At 48.0% G+C, this 18,967-nt stretch overlaps 1 long non-coding RNA gene across 1 annotated transcript; it reads left to right on the top strand.

Moving 5' to 3' along the window:
• The first annotated feature begins 1,442 nt into the window (after positions 1 to 1,442).
• Positions 1,443 to 15,351, top strand: LOC120991898. Its single transcript, XR_005776852.1, has 3 exons — positions 1,443 to 1,553; positions 11,034 to 11,036; positions 15,341 to 15,351. It is a non-coding gene; the product is annotated as an uncharacterized LOC120991898 (long non-coding RNA).
• Positions 15,352 to 18,967: the final 3,616 nt, after the last annotated feature.

The raw sequence follows: 18,967 nt of genomic DNA, 5'->3' as shown, positions 1-18,967 counted from the left end.
TTCACTCCTGATTTTGGCTTCCAAAACTGCATCAAGAAATCTGAATGTGTGGCTGTACCCTTAGGCCTATTGCACACAACTGTATGACTTTTTCAGTATTTTGTGGTCCGCAAAAAATACGGATGACGGTCCTTGTGCATTCCGTTTTTTGCAGAACGGAACAGCTGGCCCCTGATAGAACAGTGCTATCCTCGTCCGTTATGCGGACAATATTAGGACATGTTCTATCTTTAAACGGAACAGGAAGAAGGAAATATGGAAACGGAATGCATACGGAGTACATTCCGTTTTTTTGCAGACCCATTGAAATGAATGGTTCCGTATATGGACCGTATACGGAACGCAAAAAACAGAACGGAAACAGAAAAAAAACGTTTGAGTGCAAGAGGCCTTACACAGAGCAGTTATTCTAGGAATGCTCCTTCCTGATAACCTCCCACATGTAAAGAGGCCTTAAAGGGGTTGTCCAATGAAAAATATTCAGTTGGTACATGTGTTCACCCCCACAGGTTTGAACAGAGGGGGGGGGGGGGATATGTGGCAATGTGAACATTGAGGTGTTGTTTCCCCAGGTTCCAGTCCGGGACTTAGGGCATGCTCATGTCCAGGGATCCTATTTCATCCTGCTACTGGATCTTGGGTGTGTCTCACTCTGGAGTGTCTTGTGAAGCAGAGGCCTGGGAAGGCTCTGTACAAGTGGGCTCAGCCGAGCTGACTGAGGGGCCATGGGGCTAGGTGTTAGCCTGAAATATGGGGGACTTCGCGAGGTCATGGAATCGACGGTCGCTAGGCCAGAGTCAGGAGGACTTCTGGGCCACAATCCCCCAAAAGGTACTGGACTTTGTTACAGCCTGGAAGTGCTGGATTGTTAGGCTGGGAAAAGCCGCATGTTCTTCCCGTGTATGAACGGGGCTTTCAGTGAGGTAGGGAGTCCTCATGTTTAGTTAGAGCCCAGCCGGGCAGGTGTTTTATTTGTATTGTTTGTTTTGGTTTTGCTGAGGTTCCAAATAAAAGCAATGTTTGGCCCCTAACCCTGTGATCGATGAAGATCATTGTGAGCATGACCCCCGAATAAGAGGCGATCCCTTACAATTGGTGTCGGAATGCGGGCAAGTTGTCCATGAGAGAAGGGCAACGGTCGGGGAAAAGCTTAGACAGCAGGTTCTGCTAAAAGCTGTTTTTTGCCGTTTGTGGAGTTAAAGGACCGGAAGCTTTTTTTTGTCCAGTGGAGCAGGTGCTGCTCATAAGAGTGTGGACTATTTTGCTGTGGTGCAAGTAAAACTGCAGTGAATTAAAGGGCCAGTAGCCCAGCAAATGTGGACTTGTGGCTGAAAGTTTTTTTCCTCCTACCATGGGTATCGGGGAAGAGTACGTCCGGCGGCGCTGGCACATACAGCAGGCAGAAGAAATGGCCATAGCAATTGGCTACACTAAAAATGAATTGGCAAAATTTGATGCAGAGCGAGAGGCTTTGGAGGCACAGTTGCAGCTGGCCTTGAGAAATGGGTTCTCAACACTGTATGGACCCTGTAGAAAGTTCCAAGAGGTTGGTGGTGTGCCGGGACTATTGAGGAAAAGCAAAGATATGCCGTTGCCAAGGGCAACCGTCGGGAAGATAAAGAGGGGGAGAGCGGTTCATCTCTCAGGAAGTCGAATGTTCCCTACCAGTGGAGACAGAGTCCTAGAGAGGATGTGCCGAGGATCTGCAAGGGCAACAAACTACAACAGCGTGCGGCTGCCCAGCAGTTATGGAGCAGAGCAAGTGGCTCATATTCTGTGGCTGGAGATCCCAAGGACAGGTCTCCTGAGAGTGTGACTCCACATCTGGAAGGAGGATGGAGTCACGGCGTTTCTCGTAGCAACCACTGCAGTCAGAAGGCTGCAGGTGATTTTGTAATGGAGGACCCTGGAGTATCCTTGGCTCCTGGGACTGCCGAACCCGTGACATCGCTGGGTAAGCTCGCTCCTGTTATTAATTATGTGTCAGACCCAGGGACAGTGAGCCGGCGGCAGGGGATACCTGCTGGGACGGTGAGTGATAAATCACTGAGGCGAGGAACTGTCTCGGAAGTGGATGACAGTGGGAAAATCGCAGTGTCTGAACAGGCGGGTAAGCCTTTTGCGGTTGTTCCCTCACAGGACTTTACAGGGGAGAAGGTTGTTGTGTTGCCCAAAATGCCCGTGACCAAGGCTAGGCATGGGGTGGAGAAAATTAGAGACCCTATGATGGCCCGGGTAAGAGGTAGCACAATATGGAAACCTGAGATAAATAAAGTGATAAGTGTCCCAATATTTATGGACCTGACTGTATCTCCTGAACCAGTTGATGGGGCTAATGTGGAAGAAGCAGAAGACTCTGATACTGAAGCCAAACCTGAGGTAACCCTTGTGGGGACTAAAGAAAAAAGAGAAGTGCTATTTGGTGATAGAATAAAGAAACAAAGTGAGTGGGAACAGAGGTGACATTAGAGCGGCTGAAGGGTGGTTTAAAACTGACCAGCCGGATCTCCAACAAAAGGAGGAGGCGGGAGGTCCCCGTGGAAAATGCGGCTGTAAAGGTTGCGGAAATTAAAGGTTGTGGGCCTAAGAAGAAATCTAGAAAAGAAGCAAGCCAGAAAGCTAAGTTCTCCAGCGAAGAGGAGACGGAGGAGGCCCTTAGACACTGTAGACTAGGTAGGAAGGCAGTGTTTATGACAAACCAAGCTCTGATGGCCTGGGTCTGGCAAAATAAAGGGAAGCATGTGACGCTGGCCATCTTTTCCAGGGGGAACGTTGAGCCGGAAGATGGCAGTATAATGCGGATGCCCTGCCACGAGCATCCAGTTGGTACATGTGTTCACCCCCACAGGTTTGAACAGAGGGGGGGGGGGGATATGTGGCAATGTGAACATTGAGGTGTTGTTTCCCCAGGTTCCAGTCCGGGACTTAGGGCATGCTCATGTCCAGGGATCCTATTTCATCCTGCTACTGGATCTTGGGTGTGTCTCACTCTGGAGTGTCTTGTGAAGCAGAGGCCTGGGAAGGCTCTGTACAAGTGGGCTCAGCCGAGCTGGCTGAGGGGCCATGGGGCTAGGTGTTAGCCTGAAATATGGGGGACTCCGCGAGGTCATGGAATCGACGGTCGCTAGGCCAGAGTCAGGAGGACTTCTGGGCCACAATCCCCCAAAAGGTACTGGACTTTGTTACAGCCTGGAAGTGCTGGATTGTTAGGCTGGGAAAAGCCGCATGTTCTTCCCGTGTGTGAACGGGGCTTTCAGTGAGGTAGGGAGTCATCATGTTTAGTTAGAGCCCAGCCGGGTAGGTGTTTTATTTGTATTGTTTGTTTTGGTTTTGCTGAGGTGCCAAATAAAAGCAATGTTTGGCCCCTAACCCTGTGGTCGATGAAGATCATTGTGAGAATGACCCCCGAATAAGAGGCGATCCCTTACACTCTTAAAACACGACGATTGCCAGCGACCCATTTTACGAATGATATGGCAGTGCAAGTTGTTCTTGGAAGCCGCCGAAGCAGCTCCGATGCAAAATGAATGCCCTGAAATGGTTTTGGGGTCAACACCTAACCCTGTAGCTAAAATGCGGATATGGGATATGAACTGTGCTGTAGTGAGGGTTTTGACTTTGAATGGCAGTAACGGGTCGTCAGGGGAAGAATTACTCAAGGTTGCTAGTAGATTATTTAGGACTTGAAAAGGGCACAACTTATTGAAAGTTTGAAAATATTTAATTTGAACAGGAAGCCCGGTTTGAGATGTTTTAGTTGATGGCAGATATAGGATGTAATGGTCATGATTCCATACTAGTTGGCTCCTGGTTAGAGTTGAGCGAACACCTGGATGTTCGACGAGTTTGGCCGAACTTGAAAAAAAAGTTCGGGTTCGGGAGCCGAACTTGACCCCGAACCCCATTGAAGTCAATGGGGACCCGAACCTTTGGGCACTAAAATGGCTCTAAAATAGTCCTGGAAAGGGCTAGAGGGCTGCAAAAGGCATCAAAATGTGTTTAAGAGCATGGCAACTGTTCTGCAAACAAATGTGGATAGGGAAATGACTTAAAATAACATAAAATACAGAAAAATTAAAAATAACAATCTGGATCTAGGAGTAGGAGGTTGAGGAGGTGGTGTATGGATAGATGTGGCGGTGTAGGTTGACGTGGCGGTGTAGGTAGAAGCGGCGGTGAAGGAGGAATAGGTAGCCAACACTGATTTGTGTTTCCACATTCTGGCCATGCTAACCCTGCCTTCTCAGGTGCTGGCGGTGCCCCAGCTGCGTTGGTGACCTCTTCCTCCTCCTCTGCCTTCGCCTTGTGCTTCCACTGGGCCCCCGCTGTCAGGTGGGAATGCCATCAGCAGCGTGCGCTTGTAGTCGCGCATCTTCCGATCAGTAACAGATGCTTTCACTAAATTTAGTTCCCTGTTAGCAATGCAGAGCAGGGGTTCATTCACGGCAAAAGGGGGTTCATGTCACCCAGCAATAGAACAGAAGATTATGAGAGATTTAGGCCCATGTCACCCAGGCACAGCAGGGGTTCATTCACGGCAAAAGGGGGTTCATGTCACCCAGCAATAGAACAGAGGATTTTGAGAGATTTAGGCCCCTGTCACCCAGGCACAGCAGGGGTTCATTCACGGCAAAAGGGGGTTCTTGTCACCCAGCAATAGAACAGAGGATATTGAGAGATTTAGGCCCCTGTCACTCAGGCACAGCAGGGGTTCATTCACGGCAAAAGGTGGTTCTTGTCACCCAGCAATAGAACAGAGAATTTTGAGAGATTTAGGCCCCTGTCACCCAGGCACAGCAGGGGTTCATTCACGGCAAAAGGGGGTTCATGTCTCCCAGCAATAGAACAGACGATTTTGAGAGATTTAGGCCCCTGTAACCCAGGCACAGCAGGGGTTCATTCACGGCAAAAGGGGGTTTGTACATGCCAAAAATAGTAAAATGTCACCAGACAATTGAAAATAAGAATTTTTTCAATTTAGGCCACTTTTTTTTGCATTAAAATGGCTCTAAAATAGTCCTTGAAAAGGCTAGAGGGATGTAAAAGGCAACAAAATGTGCTTAAGAGCATGGCAACTGCTCTACAAACAAATGTGGATAGGGAAATAACTTAAAGTAAAATAAAATAACTAAAAATTACAAATTATTAACCTGCAACTCAGAGAAGGAGGTGGATATGGAGTTGGAGGTTGAGGAGGCGGTGAATGTGGTGTTGGAGGTGGAGGCAGCAATGGAGGAGGAGGAGGAGGTAGCCAACAATTTTTTTTTTTTTAATTGGGGTAGGTAGCCCCCAAAATATTGGGACAAATAAAAAAAAAAGAAAACAAAGAATCATTGCACTTGACTTGAGTACAAGAATGTATGTTTGATGGTGGTATAAATGTCTATTCTGCACAAGGTACAGACAAGTCTTGTAAGATCTAAGCCTGGTTCATTTTAATGAACGTGAGCTTGTCCACATTGGCTGTGGACAGGCGGCTGCGCTTGTCTGTGATGACGCCCCCTGCCGTGCTAAACACACGTTCAGATAATACACTGGCTGCAGGGCAGGCCAGCACCTCCAAGGCGTAAAGGGCAAGCTCAGGCCATGTGCCCAATTTTGAGACCCAGAAGTTGAAGGGGGCAGACCCGTCATTCAGTACGTGTAGGCGTGTGCACACATACTGCTCCACCATGTTGGTGAAATGCTGCCTCCTGCTAAGACGTTCCATATCAGCTGGTGGTGCTGGTTGTTGTGGAGTGCTGACAAAGCTTTTCCACATTTCGGCCATGCTGACCCTGCCTTCTGAGGTGCTGGCAGTGCCCCAGCTGCGTTGGCGACCTCTTCCTCTGCTTTCGCCTTGTGCTTCCACTGTCAGGTGGGAATGCCACCAGCAGCGCGTCTACCAGCGTGGGCTTGTACTCGCGCATCTTACTATCACGCTCCAGTGACGGAATTAAGGACAGTACGTTGTTCTTGTAACGGCGGTCCAGCAGCGTGGCCACCCAGTAATCAGCACAAGTTAGAACGTGGGCAACTTGGCGGTCGTTGCGGAGACAATGCAGCATGTAATCGCTCATGTGTGCCAGGCTGCCCAGAGGCAACGAAAAGCTGTCCTCTGTGGGAGGTGTATCGTCTGTGTCCTCTGTATCCCCCCATCCATGCACCAGTGATGGCCATGAGCTGGTCTGGGTGCCACCCTGCTGTGAGCATGGTTCCTCCGCCACCTCCTCATCCTCCATAACTGTGCCCTGGCTGGACAATTGTGTACCTTGGGTTTGTGGGTGCAGGAACCCACCCTCTGAGCCACTTGGGAATGACTGGCTGGAAACCCTACGAAATGATCCCTCTTCCTCCTCCTCCTGTGCCACATCCTCTTCCATCATCGCCATGAGCGTTTTTTCAAGGAGGCATAGAAGTGGGATAGTAACGCTGAGAACGGCGTTATCGGCACTGGCCATATTGGTGGAGTACTTGAAACAGCGCAACAAGGAACACAGGTCTCGCATGGAGGCCCAGTAATTGGCGGTGAAGTGGTGCTGTTCCGCTGAGCGACTCACCTGTGCGTGCTGCAGCTGAAACTCCACTATTGCCTGCTGCTGCTTGCACAGTCTCTCCAGCATGTGCAAGGTGGAGTTCCACCTGGTGGGCACGTCGCATATGAGGAGGTGAGCGGGAAGGCTGAAGTTACCCTGCAGCACTGACAGGCGAGCAGCAGCAGGGTGAGAACGCCGAAAGCGCGCACAGACGGCCTTTATGCAGCAGCTCTGACATGTCGGGGTAATTTTTAAGGAATCTCTGCCCCACCAAATTCAGTACATGCGCCAGGCAAGGGATGTGCGTCAAACCGGCTAGTCCCAGAGCTGCTACGAGATTTCGCCCATTATCGCACACCACCAGGCCGGGCTTGAGGCTGACTGGCACAAACCTCTCATCGGTCTGTTGTTCCAGGCCCGTCCACAGATCCTGCGCGGTGTGGGGTTTGTCCCCCAAACAGATAAGTTTTAAAACTGTCTGCTGTCGTTTACACCTGGTTGTGCTGAAGTTGGTGGTGAAGGTGTTACGCTGACCGGATGAGGAACTGGTAGAGGATGAGGAAGCAGAGGAGGAGGAAGCAACAGGAGGCAAACTGAAGCGCCCTGCAATCCTCGGTGGTGGAAAGACATGCGCAAAACTGCTATCCACCTCAGGCCCAGCCACCACTGCATTTACCCAGTGTGCTGTTATAGAGCCCTGACCCTGCTTACTGGTCCACGTATCTGTAGTCAGGTGCACCTTGCCACAGATGGCGTTGCGCAGTGCACACCTGATTTTGTCCCCTACTTGGTTGTGAAAGGAAGGGATGGCTCGCCTTGAAAAGTAGTGGCGGCTGGGCACGACTTACTGTGGGACAGCCACCGCCATAAGGCCTTTAAAACTATCCGTCTCCACCAGACGGAATGACAGCATTTCAAAGGCAAGTAATTTAGAAATGCTGGCATTCAGGGCTAGGGATCGCGGGTGGGTAGGGCGGTACTTCCTCTTCCTCTCCAGCGTTTGGGATATGGAGAGCTGAACGCTTCCGTGGGACATTGTGGAGATGCTTGGTGACCCAGGTGTTGGTGTTGCTGGCAGATCCTCTGTTTGCAGGGTGCCAGGTGGCACTGTCACTCCAGAGGTGGATAAAGAGGCCGCGACTGTAGCAGAAGAGGAAGCAGGAGGAGCCAGAGACCTTTCTTGTTTTTTTTAGGTGTCTCCTCCACTGCAGCTCGTGCTTTGCACTTAAATGCCTGGTCATGCAGGTTGTGCTCAGGTTGAGAACGTTTATGCCTCGCTCCAGTCTCTGATTGCACAGCGTGCAAACCACTCGTGTCTTGTCATCAGCACATTGTCTGAAGAACTGCCACGCCAGGGAACTCCTTGGAGCTGTCTTTGGTGTTCTCGGTCCCTTGCTGTGGTGGGCAGGAGGCGTACTGTCTAGAGGACGGCTGCTCCGCTTTTGCACCCTGCTCCCTCTTCTCCTGTGATGGTGGCTCTGTGCGACCACCGCCTCTTCCTCCGAACTAAATCGGTCACTCGCATGACCTTGATTCCATGTGGGGGTCGAGGACCTCATCGTCCTCCACATCATCTTCCACCCAGTCTTCACCCCTGACTTCCTTGTCGGTCTGCACACTTTTGAAAGCCCCAGCAGTTGGCACCGGTGTTTCGTCATCATCCGAGACGTGCTGCGATGGTCCTCTCATGTACTCATCTTGAAAAATAAGTGGTTGGGCATCGGTGCACTCAATCTCTTCCACTTCTGGGGCAGGGCTAGGTGTATGGCCCTGGGAAACCCTGCTAACAGAGTCATCAAAAAGCAGAAGAGACTGCTGCATGACTTGGGGCTCAGACTGCTTGGCTGATTTGCAAGGGGGGGAGGTGAAAGACTGATGGACATCGGCTGCAGGTGCACACTGTGGTCTTTCATCATGAGACTGGGTGGGAGACAATGTGAAGGAACTGGATCCACTGCCAGCAACCCAATCCACTATCGCCTGTACTTGTTCTGGCCTCACCATTCGTAGAGCAGCATTAGGCCCGACCAAATACCGCTGCAGGTTTTGTCGCCTACTCGCACCTGAGGAAGGTGTTTTACTTGTGCGTGTAGCTGGCACAGATCGACCACGTCCTCTCCCTGCCACAGGAGCTCCACCAGCAGCACCACGACCTGGGCCACGTCCCTTATTTGACGCTCTCCTCATATTTTTAAAATTTAGGATCTTGCTGTCATGCCCTGCTCAGGCTATGTGCAGAGGTCTACCAGATTAGCAGCACGTGTCTAGCTTTTTGTTTTGTTTTGGAGTCCAGCTAGATCCGCCTGCCTTCAGGTGCACTGGGTGGGGTCGTTGGTTTCAGTTTAAATCACACCCACTCCCAGTGTTCCCTGCGGGTTATAGCTTCTGTCTGGCTCTGTGTATGCAAGGAAGGAAGGATTGGCTGTTCCTGCTCGGAAAAATAAGTTGGTTTTTTTGTTCTCTTGTTGTTTGCTGTCTAGGCTGTTAGAGAGACGCCTGCCCCTCCAGGTTCTGAGGGAGCAGGCTGCCTCTATTCCCCTTTCACCATCTTAGGGTTTTTAGGGTATTTTCAGCCCAGGCACGTGGACACGTTATTCCCACCATAAGGGTCTGAACGTGGGCATAGCAGTATAGGGAGAGCTGGTAGGGATTTGCCAGGAGGTGACCTTGATCCCCAGCTTCTCGCCTAGAAACTTGTTTGTTCATCTTTCTGTGTATCTTATACCCTGTCCGCATTGACATTATAACCCGCCCATACTTTGACTGCCATTGCTCAGCGGTTTTTGAGATGGAGTCAATTGATGTGCTAGTTGATCGCATGCAGGGATTATCCCTAGAGGTTGCGGATCTGCGTAATTCGGTCACACAGTGTCAGAATGCTCTGGCATCAGGTGCAAGTCAAATTTATGGGGAGCCTAAAGTCGCTCTCCCTGATAGATTTGCAGGGGGTGTGGATGACTTTATCCGCTTTAAAGAATCATGCAAGTTGTATTTTTGGCTGTGTCCATCTTCATCTGGTGATGAGAGTCAGAGGGTTGGTATAATCATTTCTCTGCTTAAAGGGGACGCGAAATCCTGGGCCTTTTCTCTGCTGCCCGGTTCTCTGGCCCTCCGGTCGGTGGAAGAATTTTTTAAAGCCTTGGGATTAATATATGATGATCCAGATCGGGTCTCGATGGCGGAATCTAAATTGCTCTATTTATTACAAGGTAAACATACTGCAGAGGCTTACTGCATTGAGTTTAGGAGATGGGCTACCGAGTCAGAGTGGAATGACCCCGCGTTACGTAGTCTGTTTTGTCAGGGTTTATCTGAGAGATTGAAAGACGCCCTTGCTTTTCATGAGTATCCGGATACATTGGAGAATGCTATGTCTTTGGCAGTACAGTTAGATAGACGTATTAGAGAGATTTGTAAAGCTCCCTCCGCTCAAGGGATCCCTCCTGTGAGTGGTTTCGTCTCACCTGTTCCCCAGGGTGATATTACATGTAACTCTGGGGTAGGGGAGGAACCCATGCAGCTGGGTCAGGTATCTTTCCCTTCTGGTAATAGAGACTTTAGGAGGTTGCATAAACTTTGCTGTGGAAAAAGTGGTCGTTTTATTTTTTTCTTGTCCTTTTGTTAAACCGCATGTTGATGAGAAAGAATCACAAAGAGGTTTACTTAAAGAGAAAAAGAAAACATGCCTGACTCTTGGTAGTGTGAATGGAGTGGTGGAGCAAGCAGGTATTCAAGCTCCCTGTAGTACTCGTTTTCTCCTTTCAGCTATGGTGGCGCTAGACTCAAAAATAAATTTTGTTGACGTATTCATTGTCTGTGGTGCTGGGGTAAACCTTATTGATTTTCTTTTTCTTCAAAATCTGGGTCTAAATACTTGCACTTTAGAAAGAGAGATTCCGGTTTTTGCAATTGATTCTTCCCCTCTTTCTCAAAGGAGTCTTACTCATATTGCTCATGGTATTCTGTTATGGGTGGGTGATTCACATGTTGAGATGATGTCTTGTTTTGTCATGAAGGACTTGCCCGCTCCTATAGTCTTAGGGTTACCGTGGTTGACAAAACATAACCCAATTATAGATTGGCAAGCAAGACAGATCATTGGTTGGAGTGAGTCTTGTTCGGATAATTGTCTTGGCACATCTATCTCTGGTGTGTCTACTACGGCTCTACCTCTGTATCTCTCAGATTTAGCGGATGTCTTTTCGGAGGGTAGGGCTCAGGAATTGCCCCCTCATCATGACTATGATTGTCCAGTTAATCTCATCCCAGGGGCTAAGTTGCCAAAGTCTCGGCTTTACAATCTTTTTCTCAACCTGAAAGAGAGGTCATGCAAAAGTATATTGCCGAGAGTTTGGCAAAAGGTCATATTAGGCCATCTAAGTCTCCAGTGGCAGTGTGTTTATTCTTTGTAAAGAAAAAGGATGGATCGCTGAGACCTTGTTTGGATTTCCGGGAATTGAACCGTATTACGGTCCGTGATCCGTATCCCTTCCTTTGATCTCCGATCTCTTTGATCAGATTGTTGGAGCCAAGGTGTTCTCCAAGTTGGATTTAAGAGGGGCCTACAATCTGATCAGAATCAAGGAAGGGGATGAGTGGAAAACGGCCTTCAACACGCATGAGGGTCATTTCGAGAACCTGGTTATGCCTTTTGGGTTAACAAACGCGCCAGCGGTATTTCAGCGATTCGTAAATGACATTTTCCATCATTTTGTGGGGAGGTTCGTGGTAGTTTACTTGGATGACATTTTAATTTACTCTCCTGATCTGAAGACCCATCAGGATCACGTGAGACAGGTTTTGACGATCCTTCGGGAGAATAAATTATATGCCAAATTGGAGAGATGTGTGTTTTCTGTGCAGGAGCTTCCGTTTTTGGGATATCTGCTTTCTGACTCTGGTTTTCGTATGGACCCCGAAAAGGTCCAGGCGGTTCTGGAATGGGACCGACCGGAGAATCAGAAAGCTTTGATGCGGTTTTTGGGGTTTACTAATTATTATAGAAAATTTATTTCAAACTCATCTACCATTGTAAGACCTCTGACCGATATGACTAAGAAGGGTGCCGATGTCTCTGTCTGGTCGGATGAGGCATTGCAGGCCTTTTCGACTATTAAGGAATGTTTTGCGTCTGCTCCAATTCTGGTGCAGCCCGATGTGTCTCTGCCATTCGTGGTGGAGGTTGATGCATCAGAGGGGGGGGGGGGGGGGGTTGGAGCAGTTCTGTCGCAGCTCTGCATCTCCTGGCAAATGGGCTTCGTGTGCTTTTTTTTTTCCAAGAAGCTCTCGGTCGCCGAGAGGAATTATGATGTAGGAGATAGAGAATTGCTGGCCATCAAATTGGCCTTTGAGGAATGGCGTCACTGGTTGGAGGGGGCGTCTCACCCCGTTACTGTATATACGGATCATAAGAATTTGGCTTACCTACAATCTGCCAAGCGTCTGAACCCTAGACAGGCCAGATGGTCACTGTTTTTTACCAGGTTCAATTTTGTGGTTAATTTTCGCCCGGGGGTTAAAAACGTTAAGGCAAATGCGTTTGTCTCGCAGTTTTTCCGGGGAATGTGATTGAGGATCCTGCTTCGATTTCGGCTGATCGGGTGGTGGTCTCCGCTCTGTACCCCAAATTGGAGATGGAGGTGTTGGGAGCCAAGGAGGGGGCTCCTGGTTCTTGCCCCCAGGGAGGTTGTTCATTCCTGACGAACTGCGATACAAGGTATTCAAGGAACATCACGATACTGTCCTTGCTGGACATCCTGGTGGTAAGTCCACCTTTGATCTTGTGTCCCGGAGGTTCTGGTGGCCCGGGTTATGTAAGAGCGTTGAGGATTACGTGGCAGCTTGTGAAACCTGTGCACGGTCAAAGGTTGCACATACTCGACCTGCTGGTTCACTTCTTCCTTTGTCTATTCCGTCTCGTCCTTGGACGCACTTGTCTATGGACTTTATTACGGATCTGCCGAAGTCCTCCGGGAAGACAGTAATTTTGGTGGTTGATGACCGGTTTAGTAAAATGGCTCACTTTATATCGTTAGCTAGTCTGCCCAATGCCAAGACTCTTGCGCAGATTTTTGTGGATAATATTGTGAAATTGCATGGCATTCCTTCGGATGTGGTTTCTGATAGGGGCACACAGTTTGTCTCCAGGTTTTGGAGGGACGTTCTGCTCTCGGCTTGGCATTCAACTTTCGTTCTCTTTGGCTTTTCATCCGCAGTCGAATGGGCAGACAGAGCGTACTAATCAGAACCTGGAGACCTACTTGAGGTGCTTTGTGGCTGAGAATCAGGAGCACTGGTCCTCATTCTTGTCCCTAGCAGAGTTTGCTTTGAATAACCGTAGGCAGGAGTCCACGGGTAAGTCGCCATTTTCTGGCACATACGGTTTTCATCCTCAGTTTGGTACCTTTTCTGGGACTAGTTCCTCTGGGATGCCAGAGGAGGAGAGATTTTCTTCTGCCTTGTCTTCTATCTGGCGGAGGATCCAAGTGAATTTGGAGGAGATGGGTGAGAGGTATAAGCGAATGGCTGACAAGAGACGTATGACTGGTCCGGACCTGTGTGTGGGTGATTTGGTGTGGTTATCTACTGAAAATATTAAACTGAGAGTACCATCTTGGAACCTGGGTCCAAGATTTATTGGACCGTACAAAATATTTGCGGTGGTCAATCCAGTAGCGTTTCGGCTGGATCTTCCGCAGACTTGGAGGATCCATGATGTGTTCCACAGGTCTTTACTGAAAAAGTATGTGAAACCGGTGGAACCATCGCCATTGCCTCCTCCTCCTGTTCTGGTTGATGGAAATTTAGAGTTCGAGATCTCCAGGATTCTTGACTCAAGAGTTCCCTTCAGTACCTGGTTCACTGGAGGGGATATGGCCCTGAGGAAAGGATGTGGGTTCCGGCTCTGGATGTTAGTACCAGCCGACTGGTGAAGGCTTTTCACATATCCCACCCGGATAATGTTGGGCTGGGGTGTCCGGAGGTCACCCGTAAGAAGGGGGGGGGGTACTGTCATGCCCTGCTCAGGCTATGTGCGGAGGTCTGCCAGATTAACAGCACGTGTGTAGCCTTTTGTTTTGTTTTGGAGTCAAGCTAGATCTGCCTCCCTTCAGGTGCACTGGGTGGGGTCGTTGGTTTCAGTTTAAATCACACCCACTCCCAGTGTTCCCTGCGGGTTATAGCTTCTGTCTGGCTCTGTGTATGCAAGGAAGGAAGGATTGGCTGTTCCTGCTCAGAAAGATAAGTTGTTTTTTTTGTTCTCTTGTTGTTTGCTGTCTAGGCTGTTAGAGAGACGCCTGCCCCTCCAGGTTCTGAGGTAGCAGGCTGCCTCTATTCCCCTTTCACCATCTTAGGGTTTTTAGCGTATTTTCAGCCCAGGCACGTGGACACGTTATTCCCACCATGTATTTCAAATGGCTGTATTTCAAATGCCTAATTCAAATCCCTGTATGTAGAGGGGGTATCTCACCGGGCCTGAACCAGTGTAGACCTGAATTCAATATTGGTGCACCAAATGGAGGTATTTAAAATCTCTGAATGTAACCCAAATGTATTTAGGGTGTATCTCACAATGACATCTCCATCAAAGGCTGCCAACTAAATTTTTTGTGCCCAAATGAGTGTTTGTTTAAAAACTGAATTTGACAGCAGTATATAAGCCTGTAATTTCACACGTGCTGATGCTGCAAGGCCTGAAAATAGTGTTTTTTGTCAAAAGAGTGTGTTTTTCAAACCCCAGAAAATGATGGGTGTATTTCTACCTTAAATTACACACTGACTAATACAGATGTTGTAGATTGCCCCCCCAAAAATGGTGATTTGCAATGTCCTAAAAGCTCAGATGCAGTGCTGGTGCACTGAGCATGCATAAAATGGCCGCCGCCGCCGCCACCCACCTAACTAACTCTAGAATTCTAAAAATTAGTATTTTTTGGTCAATGATCTCAGGGCAGGGTAAAACGATAGTGCCCTGCACCCACACAACTATTTGTCTGTAGATCGCTGAGTTAGATTCTCTCCTATGCTCTCCCTGAAATCGCAAGTCCAGCAGCATCCTCTCCCTACACTTGTAACAGCAGAGTGACTTGCAGCGCTACGTGACTCAAGCTTATATAGAGCCTGGGTCACATGCTGCTCTGGCCATTCACAGCCATGCCATTAGTAGGCATGGCTGTGATGGCCTCTTGGAGCAAGTAGTATGACGCTTGTTGATTGGCTTCTGTGCAGCCTTTCAAAAAGCGCCAAGAAAGCGGCGAACACTGAACCCGAACTTTTACGGAAATGTTCGGGTCCGGGGTCCCAAAATCCAAAAGTTCGGTACGCTCAACCCTACTCCTGGTTAAACCTTTGGCTTTGGGATAAAAAACTGTAATTTCCCCTGGATACATAGCGACCTTGATGACCGTGCTAGGTTGGAGCTGTCTAGGGAATTAAAGAGTTTCCTGAACAGTTCCCTGTAACTGTCTGTCTGCTTGGGGTGGGATTCCTGCTGCTTTTTTGAATACCTCTGAGAGTTGATTGCATGGGAAGTGAAAATCTACCTACTGCCTGGATCTTTGAACATTGAATAATACTGCACCCCGGCCAAATATAATCTAACTGAATTGTAGGAAAGTTTTAGATGTTCGTGACAATATGCCAAAAAAGCCATTAAATAAGTGCTCTTATCTGAGTCGAATCTTGGATGGAGATGGGAAAATTTTTTGTAGATGCTCCAGCTGGTCATGTAATTTCTGGCCGTGTTAGCAGAAAGCGACCTATGGACAAGGGTTTTGGCTGTAGATATGAAGTGCTCTAGTTCATTTGTAGAGTATGAAAAGCTGGAGGGGGTAATCCCATTTGCTCCACTTCTGGCATAACATGGAAAAAATTACGAAAAATTTAAGCGGGATAAAGCGTCGGCAGCTACATTCTGAATACCTTGGATATGTCTTCATGACACTTGAAAGTTATAACGCAAAGAGAGCCAGACTAATTTGCGAACAAAGGGCATGATGCAAGAAGACTTTGACTGCCCTTTGCTAATGTTGTCCACCACTGCCTGATTTTTCGTGATGAAGGTTACTGGAAAATTGGCCCATTGCCTACCCCACACTTGAGCAGCGGCCACTATTGGGTAGATCTCTAGTAACGTGGAGAATTTGGGGTACTCGTTAAGCGAATAAACTTCAGGGGGCCAATGGCCAGCAAACCATTGGTTTTTGTATATGGCTGCAAAACCTCTGGAGGCCGCTGCATCTGAGAAAACAGTTGGAGATGTAGGATTCCTTTGGGTGATGAATAAAGATATCCCATTCCAACTGGCCAGGAAGGTATTCCACATTGCCAAGTCGGCCATAGCTTGGGAATCCAGGGATACAGGAGAGTCCTGCTCTGTGGCTGTCACAAGCAGATCAAAAAGTCTGGACATGAAGGCCTTGCCTTGCGGCATGATTCTGGTTGCAAAATTTAACATACTTAACATAGATTGTAACTCCTGTTTTATGAGAACTCGGGAACCCACAAATTTGGACATGATCTCCTTGATTTTAATGAGCTTCTCCTCTGCCAGTCTTGCCTCCATTTTTTCTGTGTCGAAGACTATGCCTAAAAAGGTTACTACCGTGGAGGGCCCTTCTATTTTGGATGGAGCTACCGGAATATTGAGATTTTCGAATAGTTGTAACAGGCTATTAAGTTTGCAGGGTTTGACGTCGGGTTGTTCTATCAAAAGAAAATCATCCAAATAGTGAATAACCATTGGGCATTCGCAGTGGTTGACCAAAATCCAATGTAGGACCTGAGCGAACTGGTTGAATAACCAAGGGCTGCTCTTGGAACCAAATGTTAATCGGTTAGCAAAGTAATAGAGGCCTTCCCATTTTATTCCATAAAACTTCCAAAGTTGAGGGTTAATAGGTAGCAGTTTGAAGGCATCTGCAATATCTGCTTTAGACAACCAAGCCCCTTTACCTGCTAACAGGATGAGTGATATGGCCTCTTGAAGTGAGGAGTATTTCATAGAAAATTCTTCAGATGGAATTAACGAGTTAAGGCTAGGAATGTCTGAACCATGAGGCGCTGAGAGATCATGCATGTTTTTTTATTACAGAATTTTTTGGTGACAATACTCATGTTATTGACTCTCTAGTAGTCAAAAGAAAACGTGAAAAAGGGACCGATGAGGAAACCCTTTCCCACTTCTGCCTGGATTAAAGAATCTACTGAACTGGTGTCGCTGACTGCCGACATTAGATTGGGACCTTCCCAGGTGGACTAAGGAAGGGCATTGAGACCAGTGTGGAAACCGTTTGTGAACCCATCCAGCAAGAATGGTCCCGAAGCAGTAGCCCCAGCAGATCAACATTAACCCCGCCTAGTCATTTATGCTTGGATGTTCTTTTTTAGGGCAAGCCACTAGGGGGTGAGCTCTAAAGCAAGAGGAACAGACATGGAGTGCTCTGCATGGATTATAATTACATGAAGCTAAATTGTAATTATTGCAGACCTGACTATTTCCTAAAAACACCATGGGGCGCCCCACTTTATCTGTGTTAATGTTCTGCCTTTGTAGGAACCCTAAAGGGGCCGGCCGAAGGTCGACTTATGGCCACCGGATGACTAACATTTGGGCACCACTCTGAGGAATGGAGGATCGATTGACAAGTGATACACGCTGGAGCTTTTAGCCCAGCGAAATGACGGCAGGAAAGTTCCATGTCCAGGGACGCCCAATTGGTGACCCGATGGAACTGAGCAAGAGCTGCGGCTGCTTTTGCTGAAAAAGAACGATGATAATCGTAAAAGGCATACCATCCATACTTGTACCCCAAGTCGGTGACCCTATACATTTAAAGATCCAGTTTCTCCCTTCTTTCTGGGTGGGCAGAACAGATTATATCCCTAAATAGACTGAACGCCAATACAAACTTAGGGACAGATAATTTTTTGTTCAGACTGGCATCTCTGGACTTAAGAACTATGGAAACAATTGTTTTGTTTTCCACTGTATCATGTGTGGCTATAAGAATAGCAGCTAGGTTAACATCTTTCCCTTCCAATAAAACTCTATTAACGCCATCTGTGACAAAATGGGACAGACCTACTTCAGTCATGTTGAGGACTCTACCTGGGAGGTTGATTGTGACGTGGAAGAGGCTGGGAGAGGAGGCGCAGATAAGCTGGCTGCCGAGCCTCTAGATTCCACAACCTGCAGCCTATTCTGAATGTCCGAGATTGAGGAAGTTAAGCAGTTTATTGTGGCATGCAGTTGTGTCAAGGATAATTGTATGTTGACATAGACACCTGCTCCCTCGTTGGGGAAGATGACTCGAAAGTCAAGTCTGTATAACTCCGTTTTGTGAGCGGAATCTGGGTAATGGATGCCTCTTCTGTTCAGTTCAGCGATTAGCTTGGGAACCGTCCAGCTTCTTAGAGACATATTACTTGCATGCTCAGATGCTGGGGTTTCTGTAATTGACGAGGCCTCCTCGATATCTGCCAGGTGTGACATGCTGAAACTGAAATAAATGAGTGTAAGGGACTACCATTAAGACAATCGTCCCCCCTGATTATGGAGTAACCTTAAAGGATAACTGTCTTTTTTTTTCTTTTTTTTGAGTATTCGATTGTGGTGATTAATATCACCTTGGTGGCCCTATTTCAACTTTTCAATGTGTATTCAATTACCCCTTAATTCCACATTTTTGTTCCCTGTACTGCCTACTTTTACCTGTGCTTAAAATAGGGTTGCTAGGCATGGTCCGTCTATCTGCAAGGTCACATTAAACCCAGGTCCTCCCCAGCAGCTGATAACAGTGCCTGGGCTGTGTGCACTTCTCCCTGTCCCTGCGCTTGGCAGATGCTCCCTCACTCAGCAGAGCTGGAGAATGCAGAGTTGGAGCAGCGCAGAGCAGAGAAGGGAGATCCGCCATCTGCTCAGTGTATAAATGAAAGCAACACGTGGTAAGAGGACCCCTTTGTGCTGCAGGAGATTAACCCTTTAGGGGGGGTGGGCTCTGGTTACTGACACTTTTGGGGGGCTATTGTTACTGGCTAGTGAGGGCAGGCGGGATTAGCCTCAGGGTGACGGCAGTGGCGGCCATCTTAACTGAATAGTGAAATTGCAGTTTTATGCAGACTGTTCGCTAAGGGCTGAATCTTATTAAATATGGGGTAAGTCAGTCTAATAGTAACTGATTCTGGAATATCATGTTATTAGTAACTACATATATGAAAATTGAAATTAGGGTCTAAATGTGACAGTTATCCTTTAAACCCGTGTTTGTGACTAGAAGTTATTCTGCTGCAGGGTGTATAGTCGTCCGATGAGAAGAGACGGAGTGAATGAAGTGCGGAAGACTGAAATGGAACCTGTGAAATAAGAACCTAGTAAAAGGAGGTTAAATACCTGATCATGAAGCTGGCAAGCGATGCTTGGAATGAAAAGCTGGATTGTATCGCCGATACGAACC

This window comes from Bufo bufo, chromosome 2 (assembly GCF_905171765.1).
Source record: "Bufo bufo chromosome 2, aBufBuf1.1, whole genome shotgun sequence".
NCBI classification, from domain to species: Eukaryota; Metazoa; Chordata; class Amphibia; order Anura; family Bufonidae; genus Bufo; species Bufo bufo.
This window is presented reverse-complemented; position numbering and strand designations above follow the sequence as displayed.